This window comes from Culex pipiens, chromosome 2 (genome assembly GCF_016801865.2).
Source record: "Culex pipiens pallens isolate TS chromosome 2, TS_CPP_V2, whole genome shotgun sequence".
In the NCBI taxonomy this organism is placed as follows: Eukaryota; Metazoa; Arthropoda; class Insecta; order Diptera; family Culicidae; genus Culex; species Culex pipiens.
In genome coordinates, this window is record NC_068938.1 from 21,460,479 (window position 1) to 21,484,715 (window position 24,237).

Consider the following 24,237-nt stretch of genomic DNA (forward strand, 5'->3'; position numbering starts at 1 on the left):
TTTGTGGACACCTGTGGGTATGTTCTAGTTTGGAAAAAAAGACTGCATTGAAGAAGTTGGCAAATGGGTTACACGAAGTAGGTGGTTCACGTTTGAGATTTTTTGAAATGAAAACTCAAGTTTAAACCAGTGAAAAAATCTTTAGAAATAATTATTGTTTAACTCAAATGAAAACAATTTTAAGGACAATTCGATATGGAGGCTTCGTCAATGTTCAAGTGTAGTGAACATTTGTTTCCAGAGATTTTCACTCTAAACGGTAAAGGGTGTTTCAATGTATCTTCTTAATCTTGGATTTCAGTAAAACAATGTGTAGTTTTGGCTGTCGATGGTAAATACTGAAAAGCTAATAAGCCAAACTACGGTAATGAACACTAAAACATGTTTTTTGGCATCATAGCAAAACTTTTCAGATTTGTGGCAGGTTGGTAAATTTTTCAATATTTTTCAAAACTCATTTATCAAGTGCCTCTTTAGCTCAGTGGTAGAGCGCTGGTCTCGTAAACCAGCGGTCGTGAGTTCAATCTTCACAGGAGGCAGTTCAGTTGAAACTTTTTGACATTTAAGAGTAATTATACAAAGCCTAGTTGTTTATCACGCCAAAGAATTGCAATATTTACGGGAACCAGAATTCAAATACACAAAATCTCATGGAAATTTCAAGGATCGTGGAAAATATTTGATAACCTTAGAAATGTTATGTTAAAATACAGATAGTACGTTTTATGCATTATTTTATATCATTCTTCAATCAACTATAAGTTTTCTTCACTAAGTGAAATGTTAACTTGTCATTTTAAGGCACATATGATTGTTCTCAATATGACATTATTTACCGTATAGAACTGAAGCAAGAATTAAGAGTGAAATTTTCAAAATATGCAATACAAACCGCAAATTTTGACATAAGATTAAAATATTACCATATTACACTAATTTTTTGTATTGTTTTTTTTTTTGAAAATTTTCGTGTAAAAAGTAGATTTAACACTGTTTTCTTACAAAAATAATTGAAATAATTCTTAATTACTGAGGATTTTATTTATATTTTGTTTTAACGGGATCAAACTTTTTGAGTGCCATTTTGGATAATTTGTTTTTTCATACAGGGCTTCATACAATTTTGGATGCTGTTCATACAAAAATTATACGTTAATTTTCGAAAATCTGTATCTTTGGAAGAATTTTCTGATAGGTTTGGTGTCTTGGGCCAAGTTGTAGTTATTAATGCAGACTATTGAAAAAAATTGAACACAAAAAAATGCAGATTTTTAAATCACTTTTTTCACAAAAATTGAAAATTATTTTTTACCTTTGTATTTTTTATTTGTTTTAGGGGACGAGAACCAAAAAATCGTTTTTTGGATAAACATAAATAATATATAAATTTTACTCAACTTAAAAAAAAAATCAATTTGCAATCGAAAAGTACTTCACACATTTTTTTTTGCTAAAGTGCAACGTTTTCAAGATATAGCCAATGAAAGTTTTATTTTAACCAAAAAATTTCAGTTTGTCGATTCCTGAAAATATTTCCTTCTAAAAGTTTAGAAAATCAAACAAAATTACCTAAGAGATATTGAAGATTCCCACTGACAATTCTAACTCTAGCTTCGAGTCTATTTGGCTCAAGCTCGAATCTAAATCGAGCCAAAGTTCTCACTGAGTTGGACCTCTGGTTGCTGAAATGCAGTGATTAAAAGAAAAATAAAGAAGAAAATCGATGTTTTTAAAGTCTCCTTCAAACAATTTTTGTTGTATCATTATCTCAGAAGCTAATAAAAGCTTTTTTTTATTTTTTTTTAAATTTTTGAATTATTATTCGAAAATGATCAAATATTCAACAATGCGCCGTTTTGAAATGTTAAAGTTAGTTTACTTAAAATTTACTGTAAAACTCTCTCTTTTTACAGCAAGGCTACTTTCGTATACCTCCCAAACTGCACATTGCCCGGGGGTCCATCTGTCCAGTTGCAATAAAATCAGCATCCCAAGCTCACCTGTGAGAGAAGAGAAAGAGAAAAAAAAATACGTGAAAGAATGAAATAATTAGCTTAAGTCGAACGTATAAATTTATGCATAATCGTTTAATTAAGGTGAAGCTCAGTCGTATGTACACGCTCGGCGCTTGTGTGTGCGAGTTTGTTGAAGGTAAACAAAAACAAGCATCCCAAGAAATTCAGCTGAATTAATTACGAATTATGGCCACCACCGGTGCGGCGTGTGGTCGCGCCGCGCCTGTCAGCGGTGACATTTAGGCGCCATTTTTTTTTGTTTCTCGATGGGATGCGAAACTCGAGACGCCAATTTGGCTGTCTTTGTCCAATCCAAGGGGAATGAATCCATAAATCCGCGAAAAAATCGGTAATAGGCTAATTGAGCTTAACATAATCCCGTTGCAATTAGCCGCCGCGACTGTTATGGGCACTAATTAATATTTAACTAGCGGTTTCTGGTTGTGCGTCCGTCGCTGGAACCCCTCCGTATAATTGTTAAGGTGAATTGAATAAGTGACGTTAATTGGTACTACCGGCCACACCACACTACTAAAGTGCGCCTTCGACTGTGGAGGTCCAACTCCACACGCTAAACGCTTTACGACCTGCGCGTTTAGTAGGTCAGACACATTTTCGTAAGTGTTCCTCCGCGGACGGAACTGCTCTATAATTTCCTCGCTTAAACTGCCAAACTTAATAAACTAATTCGATTATAACCAGCGGCGTGCCAAAGTCCTTATTATTTCAACATTACTCTGCGGTAACGAGGTCTACCCGCGTGTGACGGGGTCGTACGAGATAACTAGTAGATGAAACGGCTGAACATTTATTATTGCATATTAAAAACAACGACCGTGATTAATGAGATGAACTCGGCGTTGCCCCGCGTGGTGTGGTCCCTCCGACCAAACCTTAACGTCGTCAATCATCGTAAATCTTGGGGGACCAGACTGCGACTGCGGTGCCGTGCCATGTGCTAATCAAAATGTCAACCAGTACACCACACTGCGTAAGTACGTTCATCCGGTGCGTGTCCTGTGTCAAGGAGGAGGTCTCGTTTGGGAATTTTAAATTCGATGGAATCAGTCCCAGACGATCGTGAGTGACGGTGATCGATGTTTTTTTCTGGTTAATCGAGATTGGAGCAATTAAGTTTGGCTAATTTTGGTTTTTAAGACATACTTGACCGTAAGTAAGTAAAATTTATTAAAATAATCATTAAACTTAACAAATTTCTTTTACCAAAATTAATGAAATTGAATTAAAATTAAAGAAGATTTGTTTGAAGATATAAAGACACAAACTTTGATGACATTTTCAAGCAGCAATTAAAACTCAATATTTGCCCTTTGCGAGTTAATCATCACTCAACGTTCAAATTTGGTGAAAGGCAATGTACTTCAACCTTCCCGAGTACCATTGAGCTGTCCCACCACCGCCGTCTCCAAATCCATCCTAATCATCCATCTCATCAGAGAAGTGTCCAATGTAATCTGCGCAAATGACCAATCATCACCAAATAATTAGACTGCTGAGTAGCTCCTCCAAGTCATCGTTCTCCCTCATCCGGGCTCAGCTGTGAGCCTTTTCGATGTCACTCTCCACCCAAGAGGACCGACCAACCGTGTGAACCTTCCCCGCCGCCAAGAAGTGACCATCAACAAAGCATTCGCGGCGTGAATCCCATTGAGCTTTCGAGGCAATTGAGAGATCTAGGTAGCGCGATATAGCTCGCCATCGATTCAGCAGCTGGACAAGAGAAGAAACCTAATCTCCGACACTCGCAGCGTGTGTACTTGCCCCAGTGGTCCCACTCTGGCCTCCCCCTACAAATCTTCGCGTCAATCCATCATCCACGGCGGCCGGCATGTCTTAGGCCTAATCCGTGGTACCAGCTGGGACGCTGCCCTGGGAAACGAGGGAATTCCATGAATTTGGCTACCCTTCCCAAGCAGTGTTGCGCGTGGAGGCGCTTGGAGCCTTGGACCGATGAGGGGACGGAAAATATAGGTATTAATGCTTCCAGATCTTATCGAACGTCGTCTATCCGATATCCGATATCGATCAGCCGAACGCAGTGCCCGAGGCCTGTGACAATTGGTGATTTATTATAGGGCTATAATGCATAGGATTGAGCGGAACGTTTTTATTTTCGTTTTGTTGGAGCACAGTGATTTACTGTTGATTGGGGGTTTTGTGTATTGTCACCCAAGATGCGATTTGAACTTCTATTGTGCCAGTCATGAAATGACATTTAAAGGTACAGATCAACCACAGTCCGGGTTTGGTCTGTAAAAGCAACAATTTTGAGAGAAGAAGAAGATGTCAACACTTGCGGTTAATGTGAACTCTAAACTTTCAATTTTCAAATAGAAAAATAAAAAATAAATTAATTTTTTTCGTCTTTGGTCCCAAAATTCAAATTTTGTAAAAAGATTAAAACGTCTTTAAATGATTAAATTTACATAAATAAGCATTACGCGAGCAGAAAACTGGAAAAGTTCAAGTTCTGTTATTGTCAAAAACAACACAAAAATATTAAATACAATCAGCCTAAAAGTTTTGGCAAAAAGACCACATTTCGACGTCGTCGTGCTATCTTGTCGCACCCGCCATTTCGACGTTCCGAGAAAAACGCGTTTTAATGTTTGCCCTTGAATAAACAAAAACGAAAGCACGCAATGTAAACAATAACAAACACGTTTTGTTTGGCTGACCATTATGTGCATTGTCCCGAAGTTTGGTTGAAGTTGGTTGCTGGAGTCCCCAGTTATAATTAAACATGTTTACGGTAGTCGGGCTTGTACGTGCGTCAAACGCGTTCTGACCTGAAATCCCTTTGGCCAGTTGTCAGGGAGTGAAAAGATAGCACGACAAGATTGAGCCTACTTTGATATGTAAAGAGACAAAAATTCACGGAGTTTTTTCGTTTTTTGTTGAATATCTCAGGATTGAAATCGAATTTTGGGGATCTGTGAAGGTCAAAAGGTGAGGCATTGTGAGCTGCACAAAATGGCGTTCTTTACTCAATTTGGCCTAAAATGCACGTAAGACAAGTTAGCACGACGGCAACGATTTTGTGGCCTAAATAATGTCCTTGATAAAATTGGACAAAATTTTCCTATAGTTCTAGCCATATTAAGCAAAATAAAAAGTTATAAAAAATTGGATTATGGACACTTAGAACACTTAGAAAATTTCCGGAAAAATATTTGATTTTTTTTAAGCAAAATATTAAGCAAAATAAAAAATTAGACCACATTTCGTGGCCAAAATAATGTCCTGGACAAAATTTGTCATTTTTTTTTATTGTTCTGGCCATATTAAGCTAAATAAAAATAATAACAAAATGGGTTTTGCAAAATTGGTCAAAATCTACAATAACAAATAATAAAAAATGTGGTTTTGACCACTGATTGTTCTTTTCATAAATAAATAATTCTTTGTTTTGCCCCTTGAAATTTCCAATGACTTTATTAAAAAAAATGATTGACTGAGTGACTTATTTGCTAAACGAATTATTGAGTGAAAATTTTATTTAATTTATTTGTAAATTCAACATTTTTCAATCAATTAAACTATATAACATGTTTTATGGAACATTGCTAATGTTTTTTTTAACTGTTTTTTTAGGGGTCAACTTTGGCTGTGTTTTTACTAACATTTCCTGTATTTTGAGTAAAAAAAGTATGCAGTAATTTTTCTAGTGTCCCAGACTACGTCTCTACACATTTTTGTACAATTTAAATGATAATGGTGCCATTTTATTTCAAAATATGTGAAAAACAACCAAATAAATGAAAAAGTGACCGTGAAAACAAGAAAAAATTAGATAGGCAAAATGTAATGATACGAGATGGTAGAATATACCAAATACTACCAAAAACAAACATAAAATAAGCAAGATAAACACAAATTATAATACTAAAAATTAAACAAGAAAAACATAAAAAAAGAAAAGTAAAGTTTATCGTAGAACAAAAGCTGCTCAAATTTTTCGAAAAAAAAAATTGGGCAGTACAGGGTTAAAAGAGTTTGAAACTCCTCAGCCCTGCCTAATCCTATCCCCACATCACGCGACTACTCAATAGAAACTGGAACGCCAGCGGAATCGGTCACGCCGGGACTGCTCCGGCTACTACCCCCGGGAACCATGCCGCGATCAATCAGCAAAAACCACGTCCAAATTGAGCCATTCCGAATTGACAATGGGCCTGCGCAAATCACTAACAATCACAGTCCACGCGGTGCGTTGCGAATCGCTCCGTCAACTCCTCTAGCTAGTCAACTCCAAATTCGCGCAGATCTTAGATTTCCTTTCGGGCCTGTCTGACTGACACTGGATTGATCTGCAGTGGTGCGTATCGAAATTGATTTTCCACCCCAAACCCTCAATGTTTTGCTTGCGCTTTTTGGCCACGGGTTTGGTCGCACTCTCTGTCAACAAGAGGTCCAGGGGGGGATGCTGTGGCCACAAATCGCTCACGTCAAATTAGGACCGATACGCATGAATTACAAGCCGGCAGCACGGCCAGATTGAGCGATTGATTAACATATGCGCAGATGCGAGTGTGTTTAGTCCTCAGATGGGGCTAATTTGGCCGCAAAACGGACGCTCCGTGACAGGTTTCAAATTGAATTAAATCTGATTGATCCTGCCGGAGTTTCTGTTTTGTTTGTTTGGCTTCTTCTGCACCGACTCCGACCCCGAAAAACCGGGAGTCATCTAAACGTGACAATTCAGCTGTGAAGAGTTTCGGACGTAATTCGATCTTCAAAGAAGCAAAAAACGAGCTCGCCTTGATATAAATTTGCTCACTTCTGAGGAACCGCCGCGTCAATTTTGTTCGCCCTCGTGCAGCTTTTCGGGTTGTCTTATTAGCAAGATATTAAGTTTCACCAAATTACTGTCACTCTGAGTGTTGCTCAACGCCGTCAAATTTGGGCATTCTTCGCTTCTCTAAGACACCCCAATCTAATGTTGCGTGCCACTTGACTTTGCCAAGTTCATACACGCATTCCACGCAGCATCCCATGTGGTCACGCAAGTGTTGCCAGCGGACCTGGTTAGCTTTCAATTTTCCCACTCTTGTTATCCGGCGGCATCTGAGGCGGCTTCTTGTCAAGTCCTAGAATGGTCAGATGGGCGCCCCCCTTGCCAGGGAGTAAGGAAGGGGTACAGTAGCTGTCGAAAGTATGTGATAAAGCACTTGGTTGGGCAGCTTAAAATTTGCTTTTAACACTGCAACTAACATAGTCCTTTTAAATTTAATATTTAAGAACAAGAATTTAAATACGACATTTTTATACAAGTCTCAATACAATCTCGGGGGCTGAAAATACAAATGGGTATGAAAATGTATGAAAAGTATATTGAGAAGGATATTTCTGATCGGCAGAGTTGCAGGTTATGATTAGGATTCGAAAAATAGTATACAAAAAAAAAATCGTTTTTTTTACTTTTCATCCCCAAATATTTTAATTTTAAAAATACCTTTTTTTAAATTTTCCAAATGTTTTGATATGCTTTAGAGAAGACATCTTTTGAGCCATAGTTTATGATGGTGTAAAATGTTATTCCAAAAAAGGGATTTTTTTTAATTTCGGAAAAACGGACAAAAAAAATTGTGAAAAGCTATGCAAATTTCCTATTTTTTTTAATTTGACAATTGGTTTCTAACATATAGCCATACAAAGAATTCGAATCGATGATAATATGTTTTTTTTCTGAGTTTATCCTAATAAGCCTGTAAATAATAACTAACGATACCTCGGAAACTGTTGGTACGATTTCCAGTGTTTGATAAGGAAACATATGTAAAATTTTGTTTTAATTTAAAAATCTATTTTTTTAAACCAAGTATAACTTTTGAAAAGGTCTACATATAGATAATTTTTTCAGTGGTTTAAACTTTTAAGTGAAAAAATATTACAGATGTCCTGCAACCATCTAACAAAAAAAAAAATACGATCAGGGAGATTTTCCAAATATTCCAAATATTTTTTAACGATGCCAAATAAATACTTAAAAATGGTAATAAATGCAGGAAAATATACATCAAACTAAGGGAGCTAGTAGTGCCGAGACATACATTTTGAAATACAGTTAATTTTCGAATAATTGAAATCTTGTCATCAAATTGTTTACATAACTTTAATTTTCTATCGAAAAGAACCGACTTTACATAAATTTAAAAAAAGTCACAGTTTTCAAAATACGGTTGCTTAAAACGTAATTTTGAAGATTTTTTTTAAATTTTCATTTTGTTTTAAATTAATGCCCATTCAAAAAATCCTTTAAATTCCTTTAAATTAAAGTAATATTGAATATTTTTTGTATTTGCTTTTTCAATTAATTTTGCTTTAGAGATTTAGGTATAAAAATATATATAAATAAAAAAAACATGCCAAAATTTCAACATATCAATAAAGAAATTGTTGGAAAATGCATTATATACACTAATACAACTTCATTATCATTAGTTTCAAAAATCTATGTTCTGACGATAAAAATTTGTTTTTGCAAAAAAAAACTTTTTGTGGTGCATTGAAAATTCACTCAAATTTAAAATATTTTTACACTAACTTAAACATGTTAACAATAATTATAAACGCAGAGGACCGCACTCAAACTTTCGTTAAAATTTTGAAGTATTTTGATAAAAACTATTTTGTCTCCTAATTTTTAGGGCCGTTTCTGAGACAAAAACTTTGAAAAATATTTGCCTAATCTTGGAAAAAAAATTGAATGTTGAAAAATAAAACATTTTTGGCTTTTTAAATACACAAAAAAAAAAAAAAAATTAATATTGAGAGTCTCTTTAAAAAAATCTTGAAAATATTTTGACAAGATATGAATATTTCGAAAAACCTAACATTTTCCAGCAGCAGCTCGGACGCAAAATTTATGAACATTCTCTTCAACTAATCAAAAATTGCCAATGATTCTAACATTTGATACAATTTCGAATAACTGAAAATATGGAGTTTGAATTTTCAATGTTGAGGGTAAAATAATAATAATAAAAAAAGATATCTTTTCATTAGTAAATATTTTTTTTCCTAAATAGTCTTAGTCATTACCGATAACTAAGCCGATGACACCAAGTCGCTCGGAAAATTCCTTTCCCATTTAAATTTTTTCGAATATTTACATACATTTTTTATGGCCAGTCGCTAAGCATGTTTGCCTAGTTTTCCATAAAACAAGAACAAAAAAAAAATAATTAAATAAAACATTTTTGAAAAAAGAAATCGATCTTATTTCCCTTTGATCAATGCGTCAAATGCTGTATCAAGTAGGCGAATAACTGTTTCACCCCTAATCCAACAAATTGTTAAAAATTATTTTAATTCATTCTAAATAGCAATTTTTCCAATCAAATTTACAACTCCAATACTTCTAACTAACGTGAAATTTTCCGAGAATTCCGAATATGACAAAATTGAGACCAAAAAGTTCCTTTATGGGAGCCTACAGGGCAAAAACTAACGTAGTAAAAAGTTTGTTATAGAAAAATCGAAAAACTATGAGAAAAACTGGCTTATAGTCCATGAAATACCTAACTTTTGACCTATGGGAGTATGGGTGTTGGAGGCTGTTGCAAAAAGATATTAAGGTTTTAAAAAAATCAATTTTTGACAGTAATTTGCAAAAGCTAAGAGAAAAAGTCAAACCAATCCTGGTTGTCTATGGCACATTTTGAAGTGCTTCAAAAGACCTTTCGAATGCATCTAAGAGAATTGGAATTGATGAAGTTTTACGGAAATGCGAGCAATTTTAAGATTTTTTATGTTTTTTCGACCTCAAACTTCAAAGCCCGTTTTACCCCACTTCCCTTTGTCGTAGAGGGCTCATATTTGGCATGAGTTCATCTCATGTATAGACAAACAAACGCTGAAAGTTTCATCCAAATCGGAGCACCTCGATACGACCTGTTACACATTGGTGAAAAACTCGCTCTTAAAAAAATACCAAAAATCTGCTAAGTAAAATAAAAATAATTTTCAGCAAAAAGGAAGTTTGATAAGTTCAGAGAAGTTCAAGCAAAATTAGATTAAAAGCAGTTAATTGATGATTCCAGAAAAAAAACAAGTTATATGCAACAGATTTTGTTTCCTTATGTTGTATATTGTACAAAATTATTTTTTCTCTTGCAATTACACTTAAACATATAAATTTCCAAAACTTTTGCCCCGCACTGTACCTCAACTGGCACCTGATTCGTCAAGTGTATCACAAGTGCTAATTTTCGCACCTTTTTTGGTGCCGTTCAAAATGATAAATTATCACCCCTTCCCCCCGCACAATAGTGACCACCGCCAGGGTGCGTCGTGTTTTTTTTCGAACAGTTTTTTCCCCCAACCTTTCAATGCAACACCTTTTTTTCACGCGAATTTTCCACGCGACGCGCTACGGGACAATTCGTTGAAGTTTTTTTTTTCGAATGTTGTTATCTGCGCGCGCAATCTTTGCGTGTGCGCGGCGATTTTTTCCCGCGGTCTCACCGATAAAAAAGAGTGCCTCGGATGGATAATAATCAAAAGGATAACCAATCGCCCGCGACTTCACGCGATTTTGGGTCTGCGCGCGTGTTCAAGTCCGGGCCGAGGGGTTTCAGATAAACTTTGAAAAATGACCATTGTTGTGTGTAGTTGGCCGGTCGGTCTGGTGAAGGTGTTTTGTGTACAGATGTTTGCGATCAGTCGAGCAACAAGTGTTATCGTGATTTGTTGATGATAATTGTTGTACACACGATTGAGCCGCGGAGATTGTGCGCGTAAGATCTTTGCCGATCAATGGCACTCATTGAGTGAGCGATTTGAATGGAGCTCTGAAATTGGAAATGTTTGTTCTCTTTTTAGAGTAATGGAAGTCATAAATTTTCTCGAAATTACCATGACGTAGCACTTTTATTTTTAACTAGGGATGTCGAAATTTATTTTTTAAGGTCATAAAATCAAATCATCAAATCTTTAAATCTTCAAATCTTCAAATCTTCAAATCTTCAAATCTTCAAATCTTCAAATCTTCAAATCTTCAAATCTACAAATCTTCAAATCTTCAAATCTTCAAATCTTCAAATCTTCAAATCTTCAAATCTTCAAATCTTCAAATGCACTCTGTTTATTTAATGCTTAAATCTCTGTTTTATTTGTGTTTATTTAAAGGTCTTTTCTATCTTTTTACCAAAGTTCATACTTGAGACACCCCTTGCCCTAAACGCTCCCAGTTGGCTCCAATCGCCTCCGCAAACACAGCTTCCATACACACTGGAGCCGTATAATTAACTTAGCCATCTTTTATTAGATTGTAGCCAACACGTTGCCGACGCCGCCATCGGCAGAGTTCCCCTGACTTAACGGACCACGGACACCGTCCGCACAGTAGTTTGCGGTCACTTTTATTCTTTCACCCCAGATGTAGGGATTGATGATGACTCCGTATAGGTTGTCTGCCTGACGGATGGGCGCCTCACGTCCAAGTCTCACCTGATTGACGACGACGACGACGGACTACTGACGGAGTTTGCCTGAAGGCTCCAAGTCTTCAATGGGAGATTGTGTTTGGCCACGTTTGAGAATGACAAACAAATTTGTCCGGCGGAGACTAAGCTAATTCCGCGACGATCTTCGGACAGGTCTAATGGGTAATTAACTGAATTTGATCAAATGCGACGATGATGGCGATTTTTTGGCACGTCCGGTTGACAAATCACGATGCCCGTTGGGGGTTCGGTTTTTAGATTGTAGCTTGAAGATCTGGTAAGGCACCCTTGGTAGGTCAAGCGGAAATTAAGTTTTTAAACCTTACCTTTAGCTAATTTTGTAATTAAGAAGCTTCCTGTGAACCGTCAACGTGACCCTGATCGGTTAGATCACCAGATCTTGTCAGTTTCCACAAGAAGCATGAACTTTTAAAATCCTTGCTCTAAATTGTAACACTTTGTTGGAATAAGCCAATCAAGGCATTTAGATTTCTAACTCAACGCCCGATCTTGTTAGACTCCAAACCCTACATCGAAAATAGGCGTTTCCACTTGAAGTGACCACAAAACAAGCAACAGCAGGTCGATCGATCTCACCACTGCAGCAGTAGTCACGCGTTCGAACGATCTTGGGGGAAAAAGAAGGCGTAAACGTAACTCTCTGCGCGAGGAGTTGCTGCCCGTTTACTTGCTATGTACAATATCTAGCCGATATCTGGTTCAAGCTACTAGACATTCGAGCGGTAGAAGTCATCCAATCCAATATTGAACAGTGCCGTAGAGGCAACGGCGAGACCTGTAGATTTCGCGTAGGACGTTAGAAAGACCGTTCAGTTCCCTTGAGGCATCGAATGGGTGCAAATTTGACATTTGCAACAAAAAAGAGTTTGAAAGAAAAAAAATCGAGAGCAAACCCCCTTGTAAGCCGCAAGCGATGACAGTCACCGGCAGGTCAATAATTGGAACACGTAGTAATATTTTGATCGTACGGCCTGCCGGGGCACCGCAAATTCTCCCCTTCATCTAATCAGTTTCAGTACCCGGAGCAGGAGTACAGTGTGGGGGTGGTGGTGGTGGGAACTTGCGTCTACCAGTTTTGTCTTTAGCCTCCAAGCTCGTTGAACGCAGGTTGAACACTTGTGCGTTGAGGTTCTGCTCATGGCGTCGTTCGCTCCTTTCCAGCTCACGAGATCTAATAATAATGTCATAATAAGTGAGCAGAAAATGTTCTAGTTGCATAATTTATTTTGCGCTGCAGAACACGTTGTTTAGTCGATACTTTGACGCAATATTTTGCTTTTAATATGAGTTATCGGTGTCAGTTGTGGCGAAACGTGAAAACTGTGCGAATGTTCAGTTTTTTTTGGACTCAGGTGGTTAAGGGACCGTTCACAAATTACGTCAAATCTTTTTCGAAAATTCCAAACAAATGTGAAATCGTTCTTGAACATATTGAAGATTTGCCATCTTTGTCTAAAGTTAAGTTGAGTTGCACTTAACGAAATTTTCACAATTTCTTAAAGATATTTTTTCATAAAAATTACTTTTCGAATCAAATAAATCCCTCAACCGATGGATTGGTGTTGTAAAAACCTATCCGTGTGTGTGTGTGGTCCAATCCAATACCCGCTGGTCGGCAGCGAAATTATGGGAAAAGATGTGCGACAAAAGGTCGAAGGACATAAGGGAGCAATTCCAGCTCAAATAAGGATTTTTTCTGGTACTTTTGCACCCGACCCTCTCCGATTTCTATGAAACTTTGTAGACATGTTATCCTAGGCCTATATAAGCCATTTTTGTGTATATGGAGCCAATAGTACTCGAAAACAAGATTTGAGATGGGGGTAAGGTATTTAAATATTTTTGTATTTTGTAATTTAAAAACTAACTTAATCCACCTATGTGGTTGGAGCCTTCCTCACTTATCACCAACAATTGCTGATATGATTGAATTGTACAAAAATTTCATCTATTTTTAAGATCCAGAATAAAAAAGTACATAAATATCACTGGCCACTTAGGCCATACCTCGAGACAGGGTTGCCAGATCATCAATGTTTTAAACTTGTTGGAGAGGACTTTTAATAACCTAACCAACGATGGGTTGAACGGTGGATCCGGACATAGTTTACATACATTTAAGTGAGACCCGGCTTCAAAAAAGTTCATAAATGACACTTAAGTGGCCATATCTCGAGACAGGGTTGCCAGATCTTCAATGTTTTGGACTTGTTGGAAAGGTCTTTTGATAACCTAACCAACAATGGGTCGGATGGTGGATCCGGACATGTTTTACATACATTTAAGTGAGATCCGGCTTCCAAAAAGTACATGAATATCACTTAAGTGGCCATACCTCGAGACAGGGTTGCCAGATCATCAATGTTTTAAACTCGTAAGAAAGGTCTTTTGATAACCTAACCAACGATGGGTTGAATGGTGGATCCGGACATAGTTTACATACATTTAAGTGAGATCCGGCTTCAAAAAAGTTCATAAATGTCACTTAAGTGGCCATATCTCTAGACAGGGTTGCCAGATCTTCAATGTTTTGGACTCGTTGGAAAGGTCTTTTGATAACCTAACCAACAATAGGTCGGATGGTGGATCCGGACATAGTTTTCATACATTTAAGTGAGATCCGGCTTTCAAAAAGTACATCAATATCACTTAAGTGGCCATACCTCGAGACAGGGTTGCCAGATCATCAATGTTTTAAACTCGTTGGAAAGGTCTTTTGATAACCTAACCAACGATGGGTTGAATGGTGGATCCGGACATAGTTTACATACATTTAAGTGAGATCCGGCTTCAAAAAAGTACATAAATGTCACTTAAGTGGCCATATCTCGAGACAGGGTTGCCAGATCTTCAATGTTTTGAACTCGTTGGAAAGGTCTTTTAATAACCTAACCAACGATGGGTCGGATGGTGGATCCGGACATAGTTTACATACATTTAAGTGAGATCCGGCTTCCAAAAAGTACATCAATATCACTTAAGTGGCCATACCTCGAGACAGGGTTGCCAGATCATCAATGTTTTGGACTCGTTGGAAAGGTCTTTTGATAACCTAACCAACGATGGGTCGGATGATGGACCCGGACATAGTTTACATACATTTAAGTGAGATCCGGATATATGTGAAAACACATTTTTATACATAACTTTTGAACTACTTATCGAAACTTCAATCTGTATAAAACTCGATCTATGGGACCCTAAACCAAGTCGAATGCAACAGGTTCGGGTCAAATCGGTTCAGCCAGTGCCGAGAAACATGAGCTAGTTTGTTGGTCACATACATACATACACACACACATACACACACACATACACACAGACATTTGTTCAGTTTTCGATTCTGAGTCGATATGTATACATGAAGGTGGGTCTACGACGTTTTTATACAAAGTTCATTTTTAGAGCAGGATTATAGCCTTACCTCAGTGAGGAAGGCAAAATTACTGTATCTCGAAGCCGTTGCATCGTACCAAAAAGTGGTCAAAGACAAACTTGTAGGAAATTGGACGGGCTTTCTGAAAAAAAATACACTGAAACAAAAATACACGCCACATCTATGAGATTTTTCAATTTTTAAGTCTAAAACTTAAATTTAAAGGTGATGTCACGATTCATTCAAAATTTTTGAGGAAATAGCCTAAAATGTTACAAAAAGACTGACGAAAAATGCAGGATGGTATGTCTCTCCTAAAAAAATACAAAAATCAACTGTTTTATTTAAGTGGTCTAAACGTCAAATTTTTAAAACCGGTAGTGGGAATCGATTCTCCAGACAATTTTACATAAAAATCTTCATATTGACCATTGTCCTATGTCCAATCCTTGGGAAGATACAGTGGTTTTAAAAATGAAAATGTTGAAAAAACGTTTTTTTTTTGGTTTTTGGCAATTTCTATATGACAGACTTGGTTTTTCAGTCTCGTAAATATTTTTACCGGAAAGCTCGTCCGATTTTTCATAAGTTTGCCTATTTCTACATTCTGCAATCTATTTTCAGTTATAAGCAATGTAATTAAACTATATCTGTAAGCCCTTACATCCAATTGAAATGCTGTCAAAGGCAAACTTATGGGAAATTGGACGAGCTTTCCGGTAAAAATATTTACGAGACTGAAAAACCAAGTCTGTCATATAGAAATTGCCAAAAACCACAAAAAAAACCCGTTTTTTCAACATTTTTATTTTTAAAACCGCTGTATCTTCTCAAGGATTTGACATAGGACAATGGTCAATATGGCGACTTTTGGAGAATCGATTCCCACTACCGGTTTTCAAAAATTTTGACGTTAAGACCACTTAAAAAAACAGTTTTAGTAAATGATTTTTGTTTTTTTTTTAGGAGAGACATACCATCCTGCATTTTTCGTCAGTCTTTTTGTAACATTTTAGGCTATTTCCTCAAAAATTTTGAACGAAAAAAAATCGTGACATCACCTTTAAATTTAAGTTTTAGGCTTAAAAATCAAAAAATCACATAGATGTGGCGTGTATTTTTGTTTCAGTGTATTTTTTTTTCAGCAATTTCCTACAAGTTTGTTTTTGACCACTTTTTGAAACGACGCAACGGCTTCGAGATACAGTAATTTTTAAATTACAAAATACAAAAATATTTTCCTTACGCCCTTCTCAAATGTTATTTTCGAGTACTATTGGCTCCATATACACAAATTGGCTTATATAGGCCTAGGATTACATGTCTAGAAAGTTTCATTGAAATCGGAGAGGGTCGGGTACAAAAGTACCATAAAAATTCTTGATTTGAGCTGGAATTGCTCAAGGTCGAATGTAAAAAATAAAACAAATAAGAATAAAAATAATCTTCTTGAATTCTTGAAAAAATATATTTTTGCAAAAAAAAGATTTTCTCTGAGTTTTTCCATCCTTTTAGTACTGATCAGTTTTTTCAATTAAACAGAATAACTTCCAAACCATTTTTTGAGAAGTTTTCCATTCCCATTTGTTATTGTAATAATATTTTGTAATAATTTTGTGTGTTATACCACTCTTTCAAACATGAGCAGTTCTTTTTAAAGGCGTCTTCTCATATATTTGATTTTATTCTAAAAATAACCTCTTTTTGATTGTCGTAATATTTTTGTGAGTTTTCACATTTTTTTAAACATGAGAAGTTCTTTGAAAAAAAGTTCGACTTCTAATAAATTTTGGATGTTTTTTAAACCTTTTCTTGACTGTCGTAATGTTTTTGTGAATTTTTATTTTTTTTTTAATATTAGCGGATCTTTAAAAAAAGTTCGACTTCTAACATATTTTTTTTTGTTTTATTTTATTTAAAAAAACAACCTATTCTCGTTTGTCGTAATATTTTTGTGAGTTTTTCCATTCTTTCAAACAGGACCAGTTCTTTGAAAAAAGTTCGTCTTCTAAAATATTTTGGTAGTTTATTTTTATTTTTAAAGAGAACCTATTCTTGGTTGTCATAATATGTTTGTCAGTTTTTCCATTCTTTCAAACATGAGCAGTTCTTCAAAAAAAAAGTTCTTTTTCTAAAATGTTTTTAAAGCTTTTTATTTTATTTTTTAAAACCCGTTCTTTCCAATATGAGCGGTTCTTTTTAAAAATACTACGTTTAAAAATCACTAAAATATTCCAACAATTATTTTTCTATAAATTAAATTAAAACTTACAAAAATGGCCTTTAAAATAAAAAAATAAAAAATGAAAAAGACATGCTTCTTAATTGCAATTTTTCTATCCTTTTTAAAACTATCCTTAATGGTACCTTTAGAAAAATCTGACTTCAAAAAACCAAGCTGTGTGCTGTGGATATACAAATAATGCGATCGAATTTATCATTATTTTTATAGATAAACCCCACCTACCCCCTCCCCCTTTTCAAAAAGTCCCCAACAATCCAGATCATAAGATCTTTAAATTTTAAAGGATATACTAGTAAAATGAATGAAAACCGTCCCAAAAACACTTTTCATATCTGCTTTTCAATACTTATGCATCAAATGTTTTTTTTGTAAAACAATTCGACCTTTTGACGTTTTGTTGTCCATTCGACCTTTTGTCCACATTCGACCTTTTGTCCATTCGACCATTTGTTAATTTGACCTTTTGTCAGACATTCTATGGTAAAATATAAGTTTGTACCAGACTTGGGTTTTTCAGATACAGCTTATCTCAGTCCCGGGTGGTGATAGAGTTCCATGTGGTCCATTTCCAAGGTCGCTGGCCATTTTTCGACCCCGCCTGAATATAGAAGCAAACACCTGAAGGATCCTCTATCTATATTAAGACTTTCAACCCCCTCAGGCAATTCAGGTATTAGCGCATATATAATATGAGAAATTTTTTTGTTTTTGTTCATATTCAAAGTTCTAATTCTTGATTCAAAATTTCAAAGGTACCGACCAGGATTTGATCCCTGAACCTTCTGCTTGTGATTAGACAGATGACGCAACCATTAAGCCACGGAGCCGGTATGTATTCTAAATGCCTATCCGATGCCTATCCGATCTGGCCACCCTGTCAAAAAATATAGTTTGACGAAAAGGACGTATAAAAGTGAGGGAGTCTGCATAATGTGCCACACTTGAATTTGATAAATATTACTTTAAAATATTCTAATAATTAGGTAATCAACTATTAAAGCGATTGAAATATCAACAAAATTGAACCAAATCAAAATTTATGGCGCTGATTTGCCAAAAATCCCAAAAATGTTGATTACCTCCATCAAAAAGCCCCAGGAGCAACTCGTGACATTCGGATGCTGCAACGATTATGACAACCTGTGCATATCGCCAAATTCGCACGGTGGCAAAAATTTAAATTCATTCCGCAGCTCCTGAAAGAAACGGTCTTCCCGTCCGTCGTGCCTCGGAGATTTTATCGAAAACTTCAACTTTCGCGTTCCCCCAACGTGGTCGTGACCAGGCTAATGGGCCCGGGCCAAGTCTCGCGGGATGACTAAACACAATTTCCTCAAGTCAGCGAACGCGAACGCGTCTTCTGGTGGCTGGTTAATAAAAATTCAAATTTCACGACTCGCGCAAATCCTCACATCAGGAGCAACAAATTCATTTACCTAATTGCGTTTACGTTGGGAAGCGCATTAAATTAAGTCCGCGCGCGAGCGCAGTACAGCGTTTAATTGGGCCACCTTGGCGCGATGGGGGTGCACAGAATCCACCGATGGCCGTGTTGAGCTTAATTAACGCAAATTAAAGCGCGTGGGTCCACGCGCAAGGAAAAAAAGAGTGGCGGTCATAAATTGGGCGCGTAATTGTTGCTCCAGATAGGTTTCGCGGTGGCTCCAGAGGGGAGGGGAGAACGTGTGATGATCTGCAAGACCTTAACAGGAGGATATAATGTTTGCCTTTCTCTCGACTCAGATCGGGTCGGGTTATCAATTGCTAGAGGGGTCGGTCTTGTGTTAGCCAAAACCACATTTGCTTCTCGTCAGTCAACCTGTCATTTGAGGTAGTAATGGAAACGCTGTGTTGAGTTGCACTGATTCCAAGGTAGATGCCTGCCGTCTCGCTATCAACACTTATCACTTTCAAGCTTTCATAGATTGAAATGAGAACAGAAACAATCTACCACTCTAAAGCAGAGGTGCAAAACGTATTTGATTTACGAATCAACCATATTCATCCAATACCAGCTGGCCGGCAGTGAAGTTATGCCATTTGCCACCCCTGACTCTAAGGAGTCTCTTATTGATAGCTGCCCCGGGAGTCACACCCATAGCAAAAATTCCAAACGGCCATCAAAACGACACTGCGGACCTGCGGTTCGCCCCAAACAGGACCATATTTGGGCAAGCTGCAAGTCCACTGCTGTGCTGTCTCAAGAGGCACCCTCCTCTCTGTCTGTGGTATCAGCAGCGTACCTATCCGAAACTGAAGCGAGGTCAGTGCGGATTGTTTTTGCTGACCACGCCGTCCCAGCTGGTCCCAATTCCAACGATCAAACGCCAAAACAACAACAACAACAACAAGTCGTGGTCCTCCAAGAGGGCTACAATCCGCGCGGAATTGGCACAGTGGGAACCTTCATCGAGCGGCATCGTTGTCAATCAACGGTCATCTGGCACACCGCAGGACATACGGCACAGCAACAACAAGACGTTGACGAGATTGATCTGGAACATGACTGCCAGCAGCAGTGATGACGGGGACGCGCGCGGCTTAGAAGTCAAATCCTAATCTTGGGGCGTACAAGCATTGGCCATTGCGTAAATCGCGGTGCGTGTACAAGCGCCGACGCCGTAGTCGTCTCGCGGTAGCACTCGCGTGTCACGTAAATTGGCTTCATTTTGATATCATTTGGGGTCGGAAATTGAATTTAAGATCTCCGGGGCTCTGTCTCTGTTACGCGTGTTTCGTGCCTCGGAGGCATATACGCACCACACGGTGGTGTGGTATGAGTTACGCGAATCAGTGTCAAACGATTCGATCTAAATGTTTTCTGTTGTTGCTGGAGTTGGGAGGGTGGGGAGGTTATCTCCGGTTACGATGACATTAGATTTTATTGAGTTTGAGTTGCTAGCAGCATGTTTAGCAGAGGATTTTGAACTAAACTTTCATATTCGCTGATAAAAAATTAGCCTCTTTTTTAGCAGAGCGTAGTTTCGATCTACGGACCTCTGGGTTATGGGCCCAGCACGCTTCCACTGCGCCACTCTGCTTGATGATTTCTCATTAGTATAGAGCTTCCAGCTTGATTTTACTAGGTTCTTGTAAGAACTGTTAAGAACGACTTATAGATTATATGGTATGATTTCGTGTTAGTATAAATTTTGAATATATTCCTATTAGAACTATCACTACTGCCATATAACAAAATGTAGAAATTTAAATAACAAGCCATAGTCTCAACATTTGAATAAAAGTGTTTCGAAGTGCATGTTACACTAGTTTAGTTGTTTTGAAATCATTACTTAAAAAAATGCAAGATTTGACAAAAACAAAAATTTTAACAAAAAACGTTACTTAATCCACCTTAAGGTGGTTGGTGCCTTCCTCGCATTCATGTTGTATTTTAGGTGGTATTTACAAATTAATTTTGATTTTTTTTATTTATTTATTTTTTTTTAATTATTGATTTTACTTGAACAGCAATTTTTCAATTCTTTTTTTACCAACTCTTCAAAATAAAGGTGAAAAGTCTCATGAGTTATATATTTCAGTAGAAAGTTCGTGTAAATCTTTGTCGAGAGAAAATGATGCAGCAACATAATTAATACAGATTTTTTCCAGAAGAGTCGCAGACACTGCTTAAGCGATGTGGCAACCGGGCGATACGCATGCAAGGGGGTGTGGCTGCCAATCCCCCGCGTGGTCAAAAAGTCAAAAAAGCAAAAAGACCCGGCCTTTGAGGTTATGCAAAAATCACCCTTTTTTGTAGCTACAAAAAAACTTTTTCTTGGCATAACTTTAAAAGTATTTCACTAAACAGAATAAAATTTAATAGGGTCTTAGGGGACCCCAAAACGAACAGAATAAGGCGGATCCGGCTAAAATCGGTACAGCCACTTCTGAGATAATCGTGTGGAAAAAAGTCAAAGTAGTTATGTCACAGACATAACCGGAATGGCGTAGACTTACGTAAAATTTAGATATGTGGACATGTGGGTTTTCCATATATTAATTTGAAGAATTAGCTATATTCTTTAAATAGATTTACGGAATATGATCATGAATGGGAGATGGAATTCAGCTAAGGGCGTTATTTCGGGGTGGTAGTGTTTGGTGGGAATGATGAACAAGAAGAACTCTTTCGTGAGAAAATTGGTGGCCCTAAAAAGGACCGATTAGAGTTGGATGGTGGCGTTGGTCGCAAGGCTGCAGCCGGGAGATGTTCTGTCCAGATGGGTGATAGGCCGCGGTGGATGCTGCAGGTGCTGGCGTTGTTGATGGATGCGAAACCGACAAAGTTGTTTAGGAAAGCGTGTAGTATTTGCAAATGATTGTGGTGCGAAATTTATATTAGGCTGGTGTATCAACCAAAGTCAAAATCGGCCGTAATAACTAAAATACGAAACATACCTTCGTGACTGTGTCAGAACATTTCTACCAAAAACAAGGTCAAGGCATGTGCGCCCAAAGGATTGGAAAGCAGATCAAGCTTGAGGTACTCTTTCATAATTCATAAAATCAACAAATTTCAAATTTTCCGGTTTGAGGATATCAATGTTAAAATCCCCAGACACAACAATGCGGATGTCCTGCTTTGCATACCAGAACAAATTCCGGATCAAGAAAGAAATTTTCTGTTTGTATGTTGCACTTGGCGAAATATACACAACAACAAACAATGTTTGAATCCCATTTTCTGAAACTTTTGTGGCACAAATATCCCCAAACGAATCAGCCTCGAGTAAAATTGGATCATGTTCCTCACTTAACTGCTCAAGATCGTGAGGCATGGCCGTCGAAGAAGACGAACGAACGGCAAAGAGAGGAAAGAAAGAGACGAAGGAATTTTAGCGAGCCGAATGGGGGGAGGGGGAGAGGGGGCATAGGGGTTGGGGGCGAGAGCAGCCTCAGAAAGCTGTGCAATCCGTCGCCCCCGAAGACCAAAATTTGTTCCTGAAATTTAAATTCAAATTAGCTCGCTGCCTCGTCCCGGGTGGGACGAGGGCAACTCTTTCAACACTAGAATTTGATGAGACGTAAATCTTTCAGAAGCGCTCGCCGCGAATGCGACGAGCTAGTTGGATGTCCCGATTGTTTAACAACCAAGGCTTGACCCACGAGAGGCTTTTCGGCGGAAGGCAGCAGGCGCGCGCCTCATCTTGTTGATGCCTCGTCCCGGGTGGGACGAGGGATGGGGATTGAAGCACCTCCGAACCACAGCAACCACGAAAGATCCTAACGGTCCGGCCATCGAGAGGCAACTGGCTGACGGTGACGACGAGAAGGCGATGCGCACTTCTTTTCCAGTTCTGGTCCCTCTCTCCTGCTGCTGCTGCTCTGGGCTGAGCTTTCCTGCTGCTGCTGCCGGTCCGACGTCTGAGACGTGAATGATGGAATGGGCTCTGGCGCGCGTTCTTATGTATGATTTCGGCCCGCTACTTCCCCTCCTTTTTCGCGACCGACACTCGGTCGCGTTGCTCGGATGATTTTCCCCTCAAAATAGGTACTTGACATTCCCGTCCGTGAGTGGGAAGCGCTCATTTTGCTTGCAAAATCTCTGCATTTTGAAAACATTTTAAAACATTCAATTGTTTCAATAGTTAAACTATTTTGCCAACAATGAAAGTTTTATAGCAAATTGCTGAATAATTTTCGAATCGAATGGCACATAAATCGTGTCGATTCGATTAGAGGGAAGGAAGATATAAGCGTTTGACGGATGACGCAGTAATCCAGGGCCTTCGGCCCGGGTTTTTTGGAATGACACCCCAGTACCTTCGACAAAGACGTAAGTCTACGTCAAAAATCATGTCTACACACATCCCCACAGACATTTGTTCAGAATTTGATTCTGAGTAGATAGGTATACGTGAAGGTATATCTAGGAGTCGTATTTAAGAAGTTCATTTTTCGAGTGATTTTATAGCCTTGCCTCAGTGAGGTGAGGAAGGCAAAAACTATTTGCGGTACAGTTCTTACTGGATATCCGAAGTTTCGATTATTCGAAGGTTTGTATGGGTCTTCGAATAATCGAACCACGAAAATGTTTTTTTTTTGGTTTTTTTTTATTTTCTTACTTTAAACATCAAATTCGTTTGTATTTGCGACCCCATTTTAGTCAAATATGAATGGTTGATTGGTTGATTCATAATCGCCAATCGCTTTAGAGTAGTTTAAGGATCATACTAAAGCTCAACAATCAAAAATTAAACAACACAAATTTTAAATAAAACGTGTACCAGCCTAAGTAAAGAAACGAATATTTAGAAATATTGCCATAAAATAAATCGTTCCAAAAATACACAAATAATCTAAGAAAAAAGCGTTGTGAAATCTTCAAACTTGATATAGGTAGACATTTTTTTTTTATTTTTATGTTCTGATGCATTTGCATGAAAAAAATGTTTTAAATGCATTTTACGCTAGTTCAGTTGTTTTGTAATCAAAAGTTTTCAAAAATTTAAGATTTGACGAAAACAAAAAAAATTGTAGAAAAAAAGAATATTTTGCGATAAAAACATCTAAAGTTTTCAAAAAATCAAAAGATTTAAAAATCAGTCCAAACATGCTAAACATGATTCTCAACGCAGGGGAATGCATTTTAAATTAGTTTCAGCTGATTAAAGTTGAAGGTTTTTGAAAAAAAATATTCAAGCAAGCAGGATAATTATTACTAATTAAAATAAATCAAAACAAGCAAAAAATCTAGATTTATAAAGAAATAAATGCATTATCCGCAAATACGATCAATTTTTGATGCATCAAGATAAAACCGAATTTCACCTTCATCATTTTTAACGCCTGCAATTTAATCCACTTTCACAGCTCTCCATTACGAACCATTACTCGATATATCTTAATGATTACAAATTGCACTCTGTCAAGCCCGCATTTACCCCATTACGTAATGATCACCCAGAGTGAACTCCATCTATCATCTCGGAGGCCCTCCCAGTTTCGATGCAGATGAAATTTACCAAAAAAGACGACGAATCCATTACCCTTAACCCTTTTGGGCACTTACGACTCCTCGCCAAAAAAGGCTAATGTGAAAAGCAATTTAAATCCATTTCCATCCGGCCGCAACTCAACGCATCAACTTCATGTACTCCAGACCCT

The 24,237-nt window shown here is 37.5% G+C and overlaps 1 protein-coding gene and 2 non-coding genes across 3 annotated transcripts in view; 1 reads left to right on the forward strand and 2 right to left on the reverse strand.

Moving 5' to 3' along the window:
- LOC120428876 (NADPH oxidase 5) overlaps positions 1-24,237 on the reverse strand; it is a 134,923-nt gene that overhangs the window by 82,460 nt on the left and 28,226 nt on the right. The gene's annotated exons all lie outside the window — the stretch shown is intronic.
- On the forward strand, positions 468-539 carry Trnat-cgu (transfer RNA threonine (anticodon CGU)). Its single transcript has one exon. It is a non-coding gene; the product is annotated as a tRNA-Thr (tRNA).
- On the reverse strand, positions 20,097-20,168 carry Trnam-cau (transfer RNA methionine (anticodon CAU)). Its single transcript has one exon. It is a non-coding gene; the product is annotated as a tRNA-Met (tRNA).